Here is a 16,459-nt window from a genome sequence, read left to right as displayed (position 1 = left end):
GTGAAACCCCGTCTCTACTAAAAATACAAAAACTAGCCGGGCGAGGTGGCAGGCGCCTGTAGTCCCAGCTACTCGGGAGGCTGAGGCAGGAGAATGGCGTAAACCCGGGAGGCGGAGCTTGCAGTGAGCTGAGATCTGGCCACTGCACTCCAGTCCGGGCGACAGAGCGAGACTCTCCCTCAAAAAAAAAAAAAAAAAAAAAAAAAAGAATTTCTGCAAAGTCACTTAGGGTTCAGCAGAATCCCAGCTGTGGCCAAAGAATGTGCATGGGCAGGTATAAACCATCAGTAGATTAGAACTCAAGCCCCATGCTGGCTTTGAAAAAAAATTGATGTTGTTTGATCTGATCTCAGTTTCCAGGGCACCTCTTCAGGGAAGGCTTCCCTGAGCTTCCTGGACTAAGGTAGAAGCTCCCGTCACATTTTCCCAGAAGCATTCCAAATTTCTGCTCATCATCACAGTGCTCATTGAACTGCAAAAGGTCTATTTATTTAATCATCTGCTTCCTTCACTTCACCCTAAGCTTAGTGAGGGCAGAGACTCTGGTATTCTTGTCCTTGAATCCCTGGAATCTAGGAGAAGAACACTTAGTAAATATGCATTTAGTTAGTTGAACACCAAGCTCACCTTTGCCTGTGGGGCCTTATCATGCTATCCCTCGGCCTGAATTCTTTCTCCCCAGATTCTCTGTGGCTTGTTTAGCTTCTCATTCCAACCATAGCTGCTAGATCATCATCTCTTGAGCACCCAACCCCACCCGGGCACTACATTGCTCTCTACCATCCCCATCACTTTGCATTCAACACGGTACTTTATCACCATTCGATAGTCTGCTGATTATTTTATGTTCTGACTCCTACTTCCTAGAGTGCAAGTTTCCTAGTCAGGCGCTGGTCTATCCCACTCAACTCCACCCTCAGCACATGAAATCCCTCAGTAAATGGCTTTGAATGATGCATGACTTTTTACTGACTCATTTATCAAAACACTCAGACATTATCTACGTATGATCATTTTACAGATGGAGGAAAATAAACTCAAGAACTGGTGACTTGCCCAGGTCACACTGCTGGTGGGTAGCAAGACAGCAGCTAGAATCTATAGCTTCTGGCTTTCCAGCCAGTCCTTGTTCCATTACATTCATTATTTCTTTGCTGGACTGAAAAGCTTAAGACTTTTCCTGTAAGTAATAGGGAGCCATTGAAGATCTGAAGTTTCAAGGAAGTGGCAGGATGTATTCTCTTTTACTATAAGGTAAGTGCCTCCCTCTCCCATTTTGCCACATTGACTAGTCTTATTTCAAAGGCATCTGTTTTTCCACCTGGGGGTCACAAAGTTACTGCCTCACACTGTAAATCCACTGTTGGCATTTCCTTGCAGCTGTGTTAGTTGACAGCTCTGAATCACCAGCTCTGTGAAGATGTGGGAGAGCTAGTGCTATCAGACTCCATCAGCAGAAGATAATATGTGATTGCTGATGGTTGCACTAATGTACCTGCTCTGTCAGGGAGGACCTTCTGCCCTGTCTGACATTTCCAGGGAAAGATACAGTGGAGATAGAGACGTCACTTCAGGAGGCAACTGATTTATGTCAGAGGATTAATATGACCCCATATCAAGTTCAAGTTTTGGTCAGTCAACTCAGAGCCTCATAAACTTTAGAGAAAGGTAACCTCTTTGCTGTTACTTTGGCCCAAAAGAAGAGCACCAATGTTCACTAAAACACATGTGATAACTGCAAAAGAGGGAAAGATTGATTAAATCAACTGTAGTACTTTCATAGGATGGAATATTATGTGGCTATTAAGATTTGACTTAAAAATAGGTAGAAATTACTGGATTCTTATAACAAATTGGTTAGAAAAATTAGGTTACAAAATGTAAAGTACCTTATGAGCCTATTTTTGTTTTGGAAAGGTATAGATGGATAAATGAATGGGTGGATGAATAAAAAGATCATAGATAGATATGTATACAAATGTATAGTTAGATGGACAGACAGACGATTAAGATAGAAAGACTAAAGAAAGGGTGGAAAGGCCAACATAAATATGTTAACAGTGGTTATATCTGGTTGGAGAGATTAAAAGTAACTTTAAAAATCACTTACCTTTATTCCCTGGTTATTTAGTAATGAACTTACATTGCTTTTGTTAACACAAAAGCATAGCTATTAATACCAACAATTCTAATATTCGGAACCGGGAGCTCATCTTTTACCTATATGTCCTCTTTATACCCTCTTTACTCTTGTTACATGAATGTTCATAATACCCATCCATCCATCCATCCATCCATCCATCCATCCATCTGTCCATCCAGGTGACAGAGTCTATTTGTACTTCAGGATGGCATTTAAATAATCCCCCATGGAACTTTTATATTGATTTCATGTCCTCTCATATCTCTGGGCTATTTTATTCTTGTTGTTATTGTTCCTCTTCTAGACCATGGAGCCCCTTTCTATATCCTACCATGCCACCCTTTGTCCTCCTGGTCAATTTCTACTCACGTTATAAGACTTTCTTCAGACCTCACCTTTCCTTCTTTCCCCTTGTTGCTTTCATCCCCTCCTTCTACTCCCTCCTCCCCCATGGCCTTTGTTCTCCAATTGCACCTTGTACCTTGTACTCCATTTGAAACTTTCCAATATGTACACTTATTATCTATGTACTTGCTGTTTCTTGATTAGACTTGGTGCTTCCTGATGCAGACACTATGCACTCAGGGCCTTTTATCTCTGCACTCAGGGCCTAACTGCTTAGTAAAACTAGTCTACATCTCTCACAAGTATGTTTCTGAGAGCCTAAACAGAAGATTGGCCAACAACCTCAATATCATTCATTTAATCTACAGGAATTTACTAAGCATCTACTATATCCCAACCACAGAGATTAGTAAGACACAGTTTCTTCCTCCAAAGGCTCATAATCAGGTCAGGGAGGCAGACATGGGCACATGAAAAAGAACCATAAACAGGCCACCATAGGATGTCAGTGTCCTATTTCAGACTAGAGAGTGGGCCTTCTAGGAGTTCAAGAGACCCCTATAGGCTGTCTGGACACAGGAGAGACTTGATGGCTCAGGAGCAGTTAAGGTTACAACAGAGACTTCAAAGAAGAGAAAGATTTAGACAAACACAAGGGATGAGGGATGGCATTCCAGGTAGGGGGCACAGTGTGGCAAAGGTGCAGAGCTGGTGGGCGCCAGGCTTGTTATGAGTGTCCAGGCTGTGGGAGCTGAAAGGGCATAGAATTAGTGTCAGCCCCAGGAGTTATATCTAGTTAGTATCATTTAGAAGCATTGCGACTTTTCAGAGCCTCCGCTTCTTCACCCATGAATTAAATATTAAATTATCTGCTTTATATGACTTACAAAGAAGTTGGGAGAATCCAGTGACACATGGTGTGTGGAAATTTTTTGTAAATTGTAAAATAATACACTTATGCAATTCAGAGAATAAGAATAATCAGCAATATGGCTAGAGGAAGGGATTTATGAGGGAAGGAAAACACTTAGACATGTTGGAATATTTAGAGTTGGGTTTGGGGAAGGCCTTAAAGATTCTGACTCTGACTTTCCATTTGGCTCTCATTATCCTCAGTACCATTTCTCCTGTGAATTCATTGATCTAGCCCAGCCTGGGTTAGGTGCCCCATCTCATGTTCCCAATATCCCACTTACTTAGTAAGATAGCCTTTTAATTTCTGTTAACATCTATCTTCCCAACCAGGCTGGGAGTTCATTGAAAGCAGACATCTTACTTTATTCATTTTGTAGACTCAGTGTCTAGCACATTATCTGGCACACAGTCGGGTTCATTAGATATCTGTTAGTGATAACTGTTTTAATGGCTACTCTTCACGAAGCACTTACCAGTTGGCAATCATTTTGATAACCACTAAACAAGAATTTGCTCATCATCACAACAACCCTTATTCCCATTTTACAAATAGAAAAAGTGAGTCATAGGAGGCTTAAATAACTTAGTCAGTTTCACTCAACACATGAGCATTGGACCTAGAATTTAAGCTGAGGTCCTGAGGTTTCTGAGTGCCATATGATTCTTGTGAATTCATTCACTCATTCACTCCACCAATAATGATCGTGTGCCTGTCACATGCCAGGAACCATTTCAGGCTGAAGGAATGTGTCTGGAAGAAGTGATAAATGGGATATCAGATAATCTCATGCTCGGTGAAAATGTGAAATGTATGCGTGACCAAAGTACAGAGTACCCCAGAGGTGTGGGCAACTCAGCTGTGGGTGGGGGTGGAGAGAAGCCTCCAAGAGAAGAGGAAGACAGCCAAGGGCATTCCATCCAGGTAGAAGAAAGGGCAAGTGGGAGGACACCAGGGTGGGATGTAGCAAGTTGAGTCTGGATATTGCAGTGAGTCTTCCTGACTAGACAGTGTACTTCTTGAAAGTGGAAACTGTGTCTTAAACATCTCCACTTTCATAACCCTGCATCTGGTTGCTCAGTGAAAGCTTGGTGAATGACTGAGATGGGTTTCTACATTTTGAAAACAGACAGCAAACCTCAAATTTCAGAACACTAGAGGGTCACACGAGAAACTGACTCCAATTTGCAAGGGGCAGCCAAGCATGACCAGAAGGAAATGAAGTTGTGTGTTTACCAAGAACCTCTTTGCTTGGCTCAGAATATCCTCAGGTCCCCATCTCAAACCTGCTCTCCTGTTAGGAAAATGCAAGACAAATTCTGTCTAAGGTACTGTGGATTTTGCAAGTTGCTAGGATATTAATATATTTATCCACAACCACAGACACTTGGCTCAAGAAAAGCCCACTCAGCCCTCACTTGAGGCTAGATCATGGGGATTCAATCAGCATGAAGTCCTGAAGGGGCTTTTATGTCAGCCAGGGACGTGGTCATTGCTTGGAGGTGCCACAGCTGAAGTTTTTCTCCAGGTTTGGTGATGATATTTTTGTTAAGTTGATTTGCTTTGGCCTCTTTTGAGGTTTCAGATTCAGTTGTGATTTGCACCTGCCTTTTTTAACCTAAAAACACATATGAAGGAGAGGAATGGAGGCATATTTTCCCATTCCACAGTCCTGGGCTTCCAAAATGGGGATGCTTTGGGTCTAGATGTCCTCAAGGAAAATAGGACATTTGGGTTTTGAGGCTCATTGCATGGATGTGAAGGAAATATGGCCTAGAACCTGTGGATATTGTAGCCCAAGGGTCACATACTAGAAGACCACTACCTCTACAATGATTTCAGTGGTGGGCTTGGGGAAGGGAAGGGAAGAGGCGGGGCTGTCTTTTGTTAAACTATAGGCTATAGGGATGACTCATGACCTATACAGGGCCAAGCATTTAGCTTTCACATGCCTCAAACACAAATCAATTGGACTACACCAGGGGAAAGCAAAATAAACTCACTTCCTGATTATGTTTTCTTTGGAGGGTGTCTTTCCTTGTTACCCAGGCTGGAGTGTAGTGATGCGATCATGCCTCACTGCAGCCTTGACCTCCCAGGCTCGAGAGATCCTCACACCTCAGTCTTCTGAGTAGCTGGGACCACAGGCGTACCCCACCATGCCAGGCAATTTTTTTTTTTTTTTTTTTTTTTGTAGAGACAAAGTCTTGCTATGTTGCCCAGGCTGGTCTTGAATTTTGGGCTCAAGCAATCCTCCTTCCTCAGCCTCCCAAAGTGTTGGGATAACAGGCATGAGCCATCATGCCCAGACCTATTCTTGTTTTTTTGAAGAGCTGCAACCTTCTCTTGGCATCACCTACAACCGTCATTTTTTGAGGCTGTCTTCATGTAGACCCTGAGACTACAAATGCCAGCACTGGTTCCTACCTATCACGGTTGCATAATAAGTCACAAAGGTGTCCCACCTCACATTCCCACAGAGATGATAAAAAAAGAATATTCTCTCTGACTAAACTTATTACTTCAATGAATAAGTGATCTTCCTTCAAATTATTGGCAGCAAGGGTGGCTTATATCAACACTTCTGAAACTTTATTTTGAGCTGGTAACTACAAAAAATGTATTTGTCTCATACCCCATAACACTTACAATAGCTCAAGATTTTTTTCCTGGTAACTTTAGTAATATAATTGGCAACTAATTTAACCTGGAAGATTTATTGGCAAGTTATATTGCTCAAAACTGTATGTTTATAGTTATAGTTTTAATTATAATTTAAAATAATTCTGTATAATGAAATGGGGAATATATGTGGGAATAAATTCTATTCCATTTATTTCAATTTGAATGTCCAAATTACAATGTTTCCCTTTGTGCTATAGGAATAGGATTAAATGGGGGAAGACTAGAATTTATAAGGGTTGTATATGGGGGGAGGGCAGAGATGGAAGAATGAGGGTTGTGATGATAGTGAATAGCAAAGAGTGAATTCTGTATGCTTTTGCTGTGGCACTGAAGTGAAGAGATATTAGCTTTGGCTGTTCACAAAATAGAGCACCATGATTTTCAGTGTTTGGGAGAAAATTGATACAAAAAGTTTGCAGTACTTGACATGTATTTGCATGCACAAAATAAAATTATTTGTCCACCTTAAAAAAAAAAAAAACTGGTCAGGCACGGTGACTCACGCCTGTCATCCCAGCACTTTGGGAGGTTGAGGCGGGCAGATCACAAGGTCAGGAGATCGAGACCACCCTGGCTAACATGGTGAAACCCTGTCTCTACTAAAAATACAAAAAATTAGCTGGGCATGGTGGTGGGCTCCTATAGTCCTAGCTACTCAGGAGGCTGAGGGAGGAGAATGGCATGAAACCAGGAGGCAGAGGGTGCAGTGAGCCGAGATTGCGCCACTGCACTCCAGCCTGGGCGACAGAGCGAGACTCCGTCTCAAAAAAAAAAAAAAAAAACTGCATGTTCCATGGAACTTTACTAAAATATTTACTAGTGGACAGACAACTCCTACTTTAAAAAGTGTTCAGGTCTAAATCATTCGACTATACTCAGTGGTTGTATGAGCTTTCCCCAAAGCTTCCTTTGCCAAACAGAGTCCCACAAGAAGATCATATGTGTAGAGGAGATCAGTGATCTGACTAACCCTGTGATTGGTTTTGGTCATGAGGCTGCACAGAATCAAATGGATCATTCATTGATAAACATCATGAGGGTTCTTATAATTTTTTCTGAACATCCTGATTTACATTTCGTATTTTAACATTTTAAAATCTTATAAATACATAAAATTATGGCTTTTTTTTTTTTTAACATCACCAGTGATGCCTCCAGGCCCCTTCCTTTATTAAAGCCTAAAATGAGCCTTTTTATGTTTTTTACCAAAACAAAACAAAACAAGATTCTACTATTCCAGTTCTGTTCTTGTTGAATTTAAGACACAATCTCTGATCTCAAAGTGGCCATGGAGAAAGGGTGGAAAAACATTTTCTGCACTGCACCTTTACCAGGGCAACCTGGAGAAATAATACATACTCATATGAACTCTAGCGTGTTGTGTGTTGTAGCAGCTTTGTCAGGTCTGGTATGTTAGAGAAATGTCTCTTAATCATATAAGAATAAATAGCATGATAGGCCACAGAGCAAATCCAAAATCCTCCTTGTCTTCTGCTAGTTTCCAGACATGATTTCCATACAAGGATCCTCTGCTCCAGCCCAGCTGGAATTTTCCCAGTGGTAAACACCTCTTCTACATCACCACCTCTGCCCCCCTCTGCCTCCTTCAGCCCCCTTCTCATCCACCCTGACCCAGGACCCTCTCCCTCCTTATATGTGTTCACTCATTCAATCACTTATTCATTTGTTCTTTTTATTGATATCTACATCTATCCACATCCAACTGGCAAGCAAGTGACATCTGTTTCCTGTTAACCAGAGTAGAAGTCTAAGAACTTGTGCCCACTGCATGTTGGTATTGAAATTGCCACGGAAAACACAACACAGTCAAGCACTGGATGGAACGGGACTTTACTCACATAGAGAAGAGACACAGCAAGATCTGCTTTAGTAGTGGGTGTCATTATCCCACGGTCAGCAGGTCCATCCCAACAGCTGACACGGGCCATTGGGTGACCCCTCTTATACTGCAGCAGATGGGCCCATGCCCCGCCTGCAAAGAACAGATAGAGTAGTAAAGTTTCTAAGTGCCATGTGATGCATGCCCTTAAGCAAAGCAAAAGAGTACAAACAGAAAAAGATATTCCCACAAAAGGTGGTAAGTCCAGCACAGGCTGAGGATTCTTTATTTCATGGTAAGGAAGTCTTCTGGGCCCAACGCGTATTCTTAGGTGGCCAAGCAGGGGTGGAAAGATGGCATGCAAGAGACTGCCTTTCCCAACACACATCCCCACCTTTATCCACATGTGTATCTGCATCCATATCTATCCATACCCATATCCATATCCATATCCATATCCATATCCATGTCTACGTCATCTCCCAGGTGTTATCAGTTATATTCATCTTCCCGGTCTTGATTCATTTATTTTGATGGTGGATTTTTTTCTCCTATATTAGACCATGAGTTTCTTAGAGATAGTAGCATGATTTACTGATTTTTGCATCTTACAACAGCACACAGTAGATCCTTAAGGATTTGAAGATATTGAGGAAAGCAGCACCTTTGTCAGGCATTGTTCTGGCCAATTAGGCCGCACCACCTTATTTTAACCCTGGTTACCCTATGACCCGGTTCACCTTTGACCTTTGCACTGGCTGTCCCCAAATCTGCCTATGGTTGGCTTTTTCTTTTCATTCTTATTTAAATTCAAAAGTCATCTTCTCTGAGAGTCCCACCCTGACCACCTGACCCAGGGATCCCAACCTGATTCCCCCACAAAGTTATTCTGTATCCCAGGGTCCTCTTTCATTCTCCCCATAACACCTATCAATGCTGAAGTCAGCTTTTTAATGAATTTATTGATTTGTTTATTGTCTGTCTTCTCCAGCCCCTTTCCCAACTAAAATGTAAGCCCCATGGTGGCAGGGGTTAGCTTATCTTTTTTGAGGCTGTATCTACAGCTTAGAGTAATGTCTGACACACAGTAGGTGCTCATTTATCAGCCAGTGAAAGAGTAGCCTCAAGCAGAGGCTGTCACTATACCAATGTCTTTTTGTTTTATTTTGTTTTGTTTTGTTTTTTTGAGATTGGGTATCACTCTGTCACCCACGCTGGAGTGTAGTAGCATGACCTTGTCTCACTGCAGCCTCCACCTCCCAAGCTTAAGCAATCCTCTCACCTCTGCCTCTCAGTTAGCTGTGTCCACAGGCATATCCAGCTAATTTTATTGTATTTTTGGTAGGATGGGGTTTTACCATGTTGCCCAGGCTGGTCTCAAACTCCTGAGTTCAAGCAATCCAACTGCTTCGGCCTCCCAAAGTGCTGGGATTACAGGCATGAGCCACCATGCCTGGCCTATAGCAGTTTTGGAGATGAGGAGGCTGAAGTTCATGACAAGCCTCATGTCAACAGATCTGAGATCCAAAGCCCTTTTCAAAGCCCAAGTCTCTTACAGGACAAGAGACGGCCACTTACCAAGCACAGTGGATACGTTGATAGAAACATGATGCTTCTATTTTGATCAGACTTTCTGATATTTCTCTTTTTCCCTTGTCTATTTTGAAACTGTAGACAAACAGGCATATGAGTCTCTAATTCCAGAAAGTTTTATTTACTCGCATAATAATAAAAATAATAGCTTCAAAGTATGCTAAGAACTCTGTATATACTATTTCACTTAATCTCCACAACAACCCTATTAGAAGGATAATTTAATCTCCATTTTACACATAGAAAAATAAAATTCAGGAAGATAACATACCCTACCTAAGGTCAGTGGTATTAAAGCAAGAATCAGAAGATACAAGCAGTACCTCAATGTAGTGGCTCATGCCTACAATCCCAGCACTTTGGAAGGCTGAGATAGGAGGATTACTCGAGGTCAGGAGTTTGAGACCAGAATGGGCAACATAGTGAAACCCTGTTTCTACAGAAATTTTAAAAAATATTATTCAGATGCAGTGATATGCACCTCTAGTCTTAGCTATTTGGGAGGCTGAGGCAGGAGGATGGCTTGAGCCCAGGAGTTCGGGGCTGCAGTGAGCTATGATTGCACCACTGCATTCCAGCCTGGGTGACAGAGTGAGACCCTGTCTCTAAAGAGAGAGAGAGAAAAAAGATACAAATGGCATAATTTGAGAAGTAATTGATAAAAGACTAAGGAAACCAAGACTCAAACTCACATCTCTGCCTAACCACAGTGCTAGAGTAAACACTCCCTAAAGACAGGCTCTGAACTGGGTCCCAAGGATACGAAGACTCATTCCCTGACCTCAGCAAGCTCACAGTCTAGAAAAGGAAGACCCAATTTGGACAAGAAAGAAACCACGCACAAGACAAGGGGAAGAGGAGAATGGAGAAGGAGGGCTGTGGGGACATGCTAGGCTCCTGCAACCTTAATGGGGGTAAATATAAAAGTGATTGACCTTCTAGTTTTTCAGTGTAACACCAGAGCTGTAGAGGGAGAAGGGCCACTAGGAGATTCCATTTCAGTGATGTAGCCAGCAGGAAAGCCCACGTAAGTTACAGCCTGGAGAAGTATCTGGCTACCCTGGACCATGGCAGGAGGGAAAAAGAGGAGTCACTGTAGGGTGACTAGAGTGATCCTTAGATCCAGTGGTTTACTTCCCCTCCCAGTCTTGAGGGAGCTGCTGTGACTCATGACTCTTTGGCTGCAGGAAACCCATTATAACCTAACTTTTTGCCTAGAGCAGTTGGTTTTGGTTTCATTTTCTAGTCTGGAGTATGATCAGGTTGTCTATTAAACTTACAAATTTCCTTGAAATTTTCAGTTTCATGAAGAATGAAAAAGAAGTAATCTTGTGACCATGTGATCACCTTGCTGAATGTTCTAGAGCTGACCAGAGGGACAAGGGACAAGGGCTTCCTTATCAGGATGAAGCCTTGGTCTATGAAGCCAGCAGTCCCAATATTTAAAAAAAAAAGTTGTCTCCGTCAGTGTTCTAGCAAAAAATGGATGGTACACTCAAACTGTGTAACTTGGAGGGAAATTAAGGAAAAGACTATTTACTTAGATGCAAAGGAAACTCTGGGGCTTATAACAGCAGGGAGTCATTACCTTCCCTATCTCTTAAAAGGCAAGAAGAGGCCGGGCGCGGTGGCTCAAGCCTGTAATCCCAGCACTTTGGGAGGCCGAGACGGGCGGATCACGAGGTCAGGAGATCGAGACCATCCTGGCTAATACGGTGAAACCCCGTCTCTACTAAAAATACAAAAACTAGCCGGGCGAGGTGGCGGGCGCCTGTAGTCCCAGCTACTTGGGAGGCTGAGGCAGGAGAATGGCGGAAACCCAGGAGGCGGAGCTTGCAGTGAGCTGAGATCTGGCCACTGCACTCCAGTCCGGGCGACAGAGCGAGACTCCGCCTCAAAAAAAAAAAAAAAAAAAAAAAAAAAAGGCAAGAAGAGGGAGCAGCTCCCGGAACAAAAAGAGGCCTTCCAGGCCTTCCACCACACTGTGTTTTGTTGTAGGGACAGTGCTGCCCAAGAAGAGGCTGCCTTCATGAGAAGAAAGCAGCCAAGCCCTAGCAAAATCCTGAAAGGAGGGAACAGGGAGAATAAATCCCCCATCCTCACTCTCCTGCCACTCCCTGCATCTCTTGCTGGTAACTCGCAAAGTTTGGGCCCAATTGGAAGCTAGAAGGCAAGGGAGATCATTGATAGGGCCCATGCAGATCAACCTCCTAGGGGGCAGAGGTGGGTACAGAAGGGTGGGGAGGTCTGGAGAGCCCTGGAAACTCATGTAACATGTAACAATAGTTATGACTGGTAGATAATAACTATACAAAGAGTGACGATTGTGGTAGACAACTGCCATTGACTACTCAGGATACATCTGGCCCTTTCAAAGCACTTTTATGAACTAGCTCTTTTGATTCTCACAACAAGCCCTTAAGGTGGACACTGTCCTGGATCCATTTTCCAGACTGGGAAACCAGGGATGGAAGAGGTTAAACATTAGCTGGGAAATGAAGGAGTATGAACTCAAACCCAGGTGGCTGTGGTTACAAATCCAGGGCTTGTTGTCCACTGGACTGGCCCATCTTACCCAAAATGATAACCGAGGAGGTAGGTCCTCAATCATTGCTGAAGGGGAGGGACATGAGTGTGGCCTGGGGAACAAGAGGAAATAGTTCCATAAGCATTGTTTGGCATAAATGAGATGAAACAAACACACTTCATTTAAAAGATGTTAAAATGTCACCCAAGGGAGTGGGGAGTGGAGAGACGGAACCAGACAGAACGAGCGAGAGTGAGCATGTACCAACTGCACATAGGATACGGGTCAAATGTCTAATTATAGCTGATAAGGCCCCTCCTGATCTGTGCTCTGTCGACTCATCTTTCCCTGTTCCCCATGGAGCACTGTGTCCCAGCCAAAGGAAACTCTGCTTAGTTCTCTAAATAGCCCTGGGTCTTCTGCCTGGGACATTTCACACCACCTTGTATTCAACCATCTCAAATCCTGTTTATCTATTGGGTCCTAGTTTTGGCCTTTCTCTTGCCTTTCTTCATCTCTCCCTCCCTCCTTCCTTCCCCTAGCAAATACTTATCGGCATCGGGTGTGTGCAGGTACAGTGGCCGGTGTTGCTGACCTGGGTCAATACTGGTCCCTGCCTTCCTGGAGTTTCCAAGAGGAAATCTTCCCTCCATGCCCAAGTGTAGGTTGGGTATTCCTCCTTTGTGTTTTCACAGCCTCTCTTACTCTGTCGACTAGCACCTGGTTTTGTGCCTGTCTCCTCTCTTAGACCATAGACTTGTGAGGGTGGGACTCTGTCTGATTTTGTGGGTGCTCATTTCCTATCACTGCTATAACAAATTACCACAACTTCACAGTCTAAAACAACACAAATTAATAATCTTACAGTTTCAGAGGTAAGAAGCTAGACACAGGTTTCACTGGGCTAAAATCAAGGCAGTGGGAGGCTTTACTGCTTTCTGGAGGCTCTAGAGAAGAATCCATTTTCCTGCCTTTTCAACTAGAGGCTGCCTGTATTCCTTGGTTGATGGCCCCTTCCTTCATCTTCAAAGTCAGCCAAGGCTGGTCTTTCTCACATCACATTTGGATATTGATTCTTTTGGATGCTGATTCTTTCGCCTCCTTCCTCTACCTTTTAAGGACTCTTGTGATTACATAGGCCCACTCAGATAAAGTCAGCTGATTAGCAACCTTAATTCCATCTGCATCCTTAATTCTCTTTTGCCACATTCCAGGAATTGGGACATGCTAGTAGATGAGGGCAAAAATGGAATGTCTGAATATGCAGGATATGCATGTGTGTGGAACACATAGAATCTCTATATATGTCAAAGGCATGTGTCCAGGTAACACATGTAAGTATGTTGCATGTCCACAAGAGCACATGTGGACGTGTGTGGTTTAGGAGGTATACACTGCCTGATCTCATTAGTTGTGGTCATATCCATGTATGTGTGTTGTGAGGTGGGAAGACCACTTGAAGGGAGAAATATAAACATGAATAGGCAACCAAGTACTATTTTTCTTACAGTTGTGAAATATTTGTGTGTTTTCTCCCATTATGGACACTTGTACTGCAGAGACCTGGATTTCTTCACATGTACTGGTGACCGCCCTCAGAGTGAAGGCAGCATCCTCTCTGGGCCAGTAGCTCTTCTAGAAGGGCCTATATGAGTCAGCCTGCAACTCAGACATATTCAGTGTTGCAGGCAATGAAATCAATCAGAGCCTAGTTTCCCTTTGTCCTGTGAGGGTAAAGCCCCCTGACATGGAATCCTATTTAAATTCCCAGATCATCCCTTACCTAATTTCACAAATCCAAGAGCAGCAGAGCCCTTAGGGATCATCTAACCTGAACCCTTCATTTAACAGATGGGATAGGGCCTAAAGAGTGGGGACTTGCGCAGGTGGATGCGACCATCCAGAGCAGAACAGGAGGAGGGACCCCTATTGCAGTTAAGATCTTAATGAGGTGACTCTTGCTTGAGGTCAGGAATGTTGCATCACGTGCTCCCAAAACATCAGGCTTCTGTAGAGCCTCCTGCTCCCAGGTCCTCATGTTTCTAAGAGATAAAACCCAGAGATGGTGCTTCTAGACACAACCTCTTCCTTCCCAAGAGAAGCTTCTAGTCACAATCTGCATCAGATTTCTCACACAGGGAGTTTGGCTGTACATTCTAAAAGCCTCAAGGAATTTTTTCAACACATCTTTTAAAGCTTAGATCAAAGCTAGAGCAAAACTGTAGCTTCTTGCTCAGTGTTCTTTGGTTCTGTCCTGGTCCCCTCAGCATTCCCAAGCATATATTCCTCACCCACATATATAAACCAATGTGTTTATGCAACAATTTTTGGGGTTCCTACTAAATATGACCTCTAATGCTAGGTGTCAGGCACACTGTGGTGAATGAACTGACCTGGATCCTAGCCCTCAAAGGGGTGGATAATCATAGAACTTCCAGGTTACATCCAACTCCAGTCAGCCCTAAAGCTGTTTCACTTTTATTTATTTATTTATTCTTTTTACTTTTTATTTTTTGAGATGGAGTCTCGCTCCGTTGCCCAGGCTGGAGTGCAGTGGTGCAATCTTGGCTCACTGCAACCTCCTCCTTCCAGGTTCAAGTGATTCTCCTGCCTCAGCCTCCCTAGTAGCTGGGATTACAGACTTGAGTCACCACGCCCAGCCCTGATGTTGCACTTTTAAATACGAGAGAGAGAGAGGGAGAGGTGGACACCTGCATCGGAGTGAGAGTGAAGTGGGCAAAGAGAAAACAGATCATGAGAGCAAGAAAAAGACATCAGAGGCACACAAAGACCCAGAGGAAGACAGTGTGGTGGAAGGCCTGGCTGTAGTTGTGTGCGCCCTGCTGTGACATCAGTGAAGCACGGCAGGTGTTCTGTAAATGGTCATGCCCTTCCCCAATAAGGCTGAGAGCAGAAACCATTCATTTACTCTCATGCCCCCAGTGGATATTTATTGAGCATCCACAGTGTGCTAGACACTGCACCTGGCACATGTCACATCCCTAACTTTGACCCAGGGGTCTACAGAGCAGGTCCTCACAACTCTGTACTGCAAACAGAACAAGAGTGCTAATCCCTATCATACAGACAGGGGCTGGGCAGGCCCCTGAAGGCACCTCCCACACTGAGTTAAGAGTTCTTGTACAACAAGGATGCTAGCTTCAACTCCTGGCATAGAGTAGGCTCTCTGAAGAGTGAGTTTGCACGAGTGAATCAAGCGCTGGAATTTAGGCCTCTCAGATCTGAGAATCCTTACTGTCTCGTTCAAGTCTTAGGAGGGGGACCCCTGCCCTCAACCCCAGAGCCTCTTTGCTATCCTATTCCTGAATGAAACATGTACCAACAGGCAAAAGTGAGATCATCTTGTAAGCATCCTGGCACTTCCTCCTATGCAACAGAAGCTGAGTCAGGGCCAGATCAGAGTTGGGGGAGGTGGGAGCCTGAGCCAGGCTGGCCCCTACTTTAATTCCTCGTGTTTAAGGGACATGACAAATTTAGGCTTGACCCCCCATGGGTCCAAGGGGGTGGAAGTACATGGTGGCAGGAGGATCCAGACAATCCGTAGCACCTGGAGTTAGGGGAGGTCCAAGCTGATTTCCCTTTCATTCTCAAAGGGGATCTCTGAAGGGGACACAATTTGCTGCCTATAATAGCAGCCCCTGCCCTGTTCCAGTCTCCTCAGTCACCCTTAGACCTAGACCAAAGCTCTGTCCGTGGTTTTCCGAGCAATGCTGGAAGCCATGTGTTCACCCTCATCACCACAAGCACATCCCCAAATGGGCCTCTCTTGAAACGGGCTCAGTAAGGCCCATCTTAAGTCTCTCCCATAGGCCAGACTCTACAATGGGTAGAAGGGGTATAGTGTGAAGATGTGTACAAGCTGCTTCAGAAACACTTGGAGGGAGCAGCACTCTGCTTAGAGGAATTCAGGGAGGCTTTGTAGAGGAGCTGGGGTTTGAATCGGGCCTTTAAGCATAAGGAGGGTTTTTTTTTTTTTTTTTCCAGCTAGAGAAGAGGGAGAAGAGCACCCTAAGTCAAGGGACCAGCATGGAGCACAGAAGAACATGGCAAGTGTTTCGGGGTGTGGCCGCATGTGGAAGGGCATGTGGGTGTGGCCATTGAGTGGCAGAGCAAGCCTGGGACTGGCTTAGGGAGGGCTCTGAGTGCCACGCTTCAGGTCTTGGACCAGCTGCATAGGGTGAGAGGAACATAGGTGATTTCTAAGCAGGGAAGCGATGATACTGCGGTCAGAACACTCTTGCAGCTCTGGAGATTAGTTTCATGGGGGGTAGGGAGAGTGAGATTTGATGGAGACCAGCAAGGAGGCTGCAGCACTGGTCTAGGTGAGAGGCAGTAAGAGTTTGAATGAGGCAAATGGCTATGGGGAAAGAGAAAGGTGGACAAATTTGAGAG

At 44.1% G+C, this 16,459-nt stretch overlaps 1 long non-coding RNA gene across 1 annotated transcript; it reads right to left on the bottom strand.

Moving 5' to 3' along the window:
* Positions 1–222: 222 nt before the first annotated feature.
* LOC117093806 lies at positions 223–9,632 on the bottom strand. Its single transcript, XR_004441247.1, has 3 exons — positions 9,505–9,632; positions 7,946–8,079; positions 223–572 (listed from the first exon to the last, which is right to left on the bottom strand). It is a non-coding gene; the product is annotated as an uncharacterized LOC117093806 (long non-coding RNA).
* Between the last annotated feature and the right edge of the window lie 6,827 nt (positions 9,633–16,459).

The sequence above is a fragment of the Trachypithecus francoisi genome, unplaced genomic scaffold (genome assembly GCF_009764315.1).
Source record: "Trachypithecus francoisi isolate TF-2019V2 unplaced genomic scaffold, Tfra_2.0 Lachesis_group12, whole genome shotgun sequence".
NCBI lineage: Eukaryota > Metazoa > Chordata > Mammalia > Primates > Cercopithecidae > Trachypithecus > Trachypithecus francoisi.
Note: the sequence above shows the minus strand (reverse complement) of the source record. Positions and strands in the feature narration are given on the sequence as shown.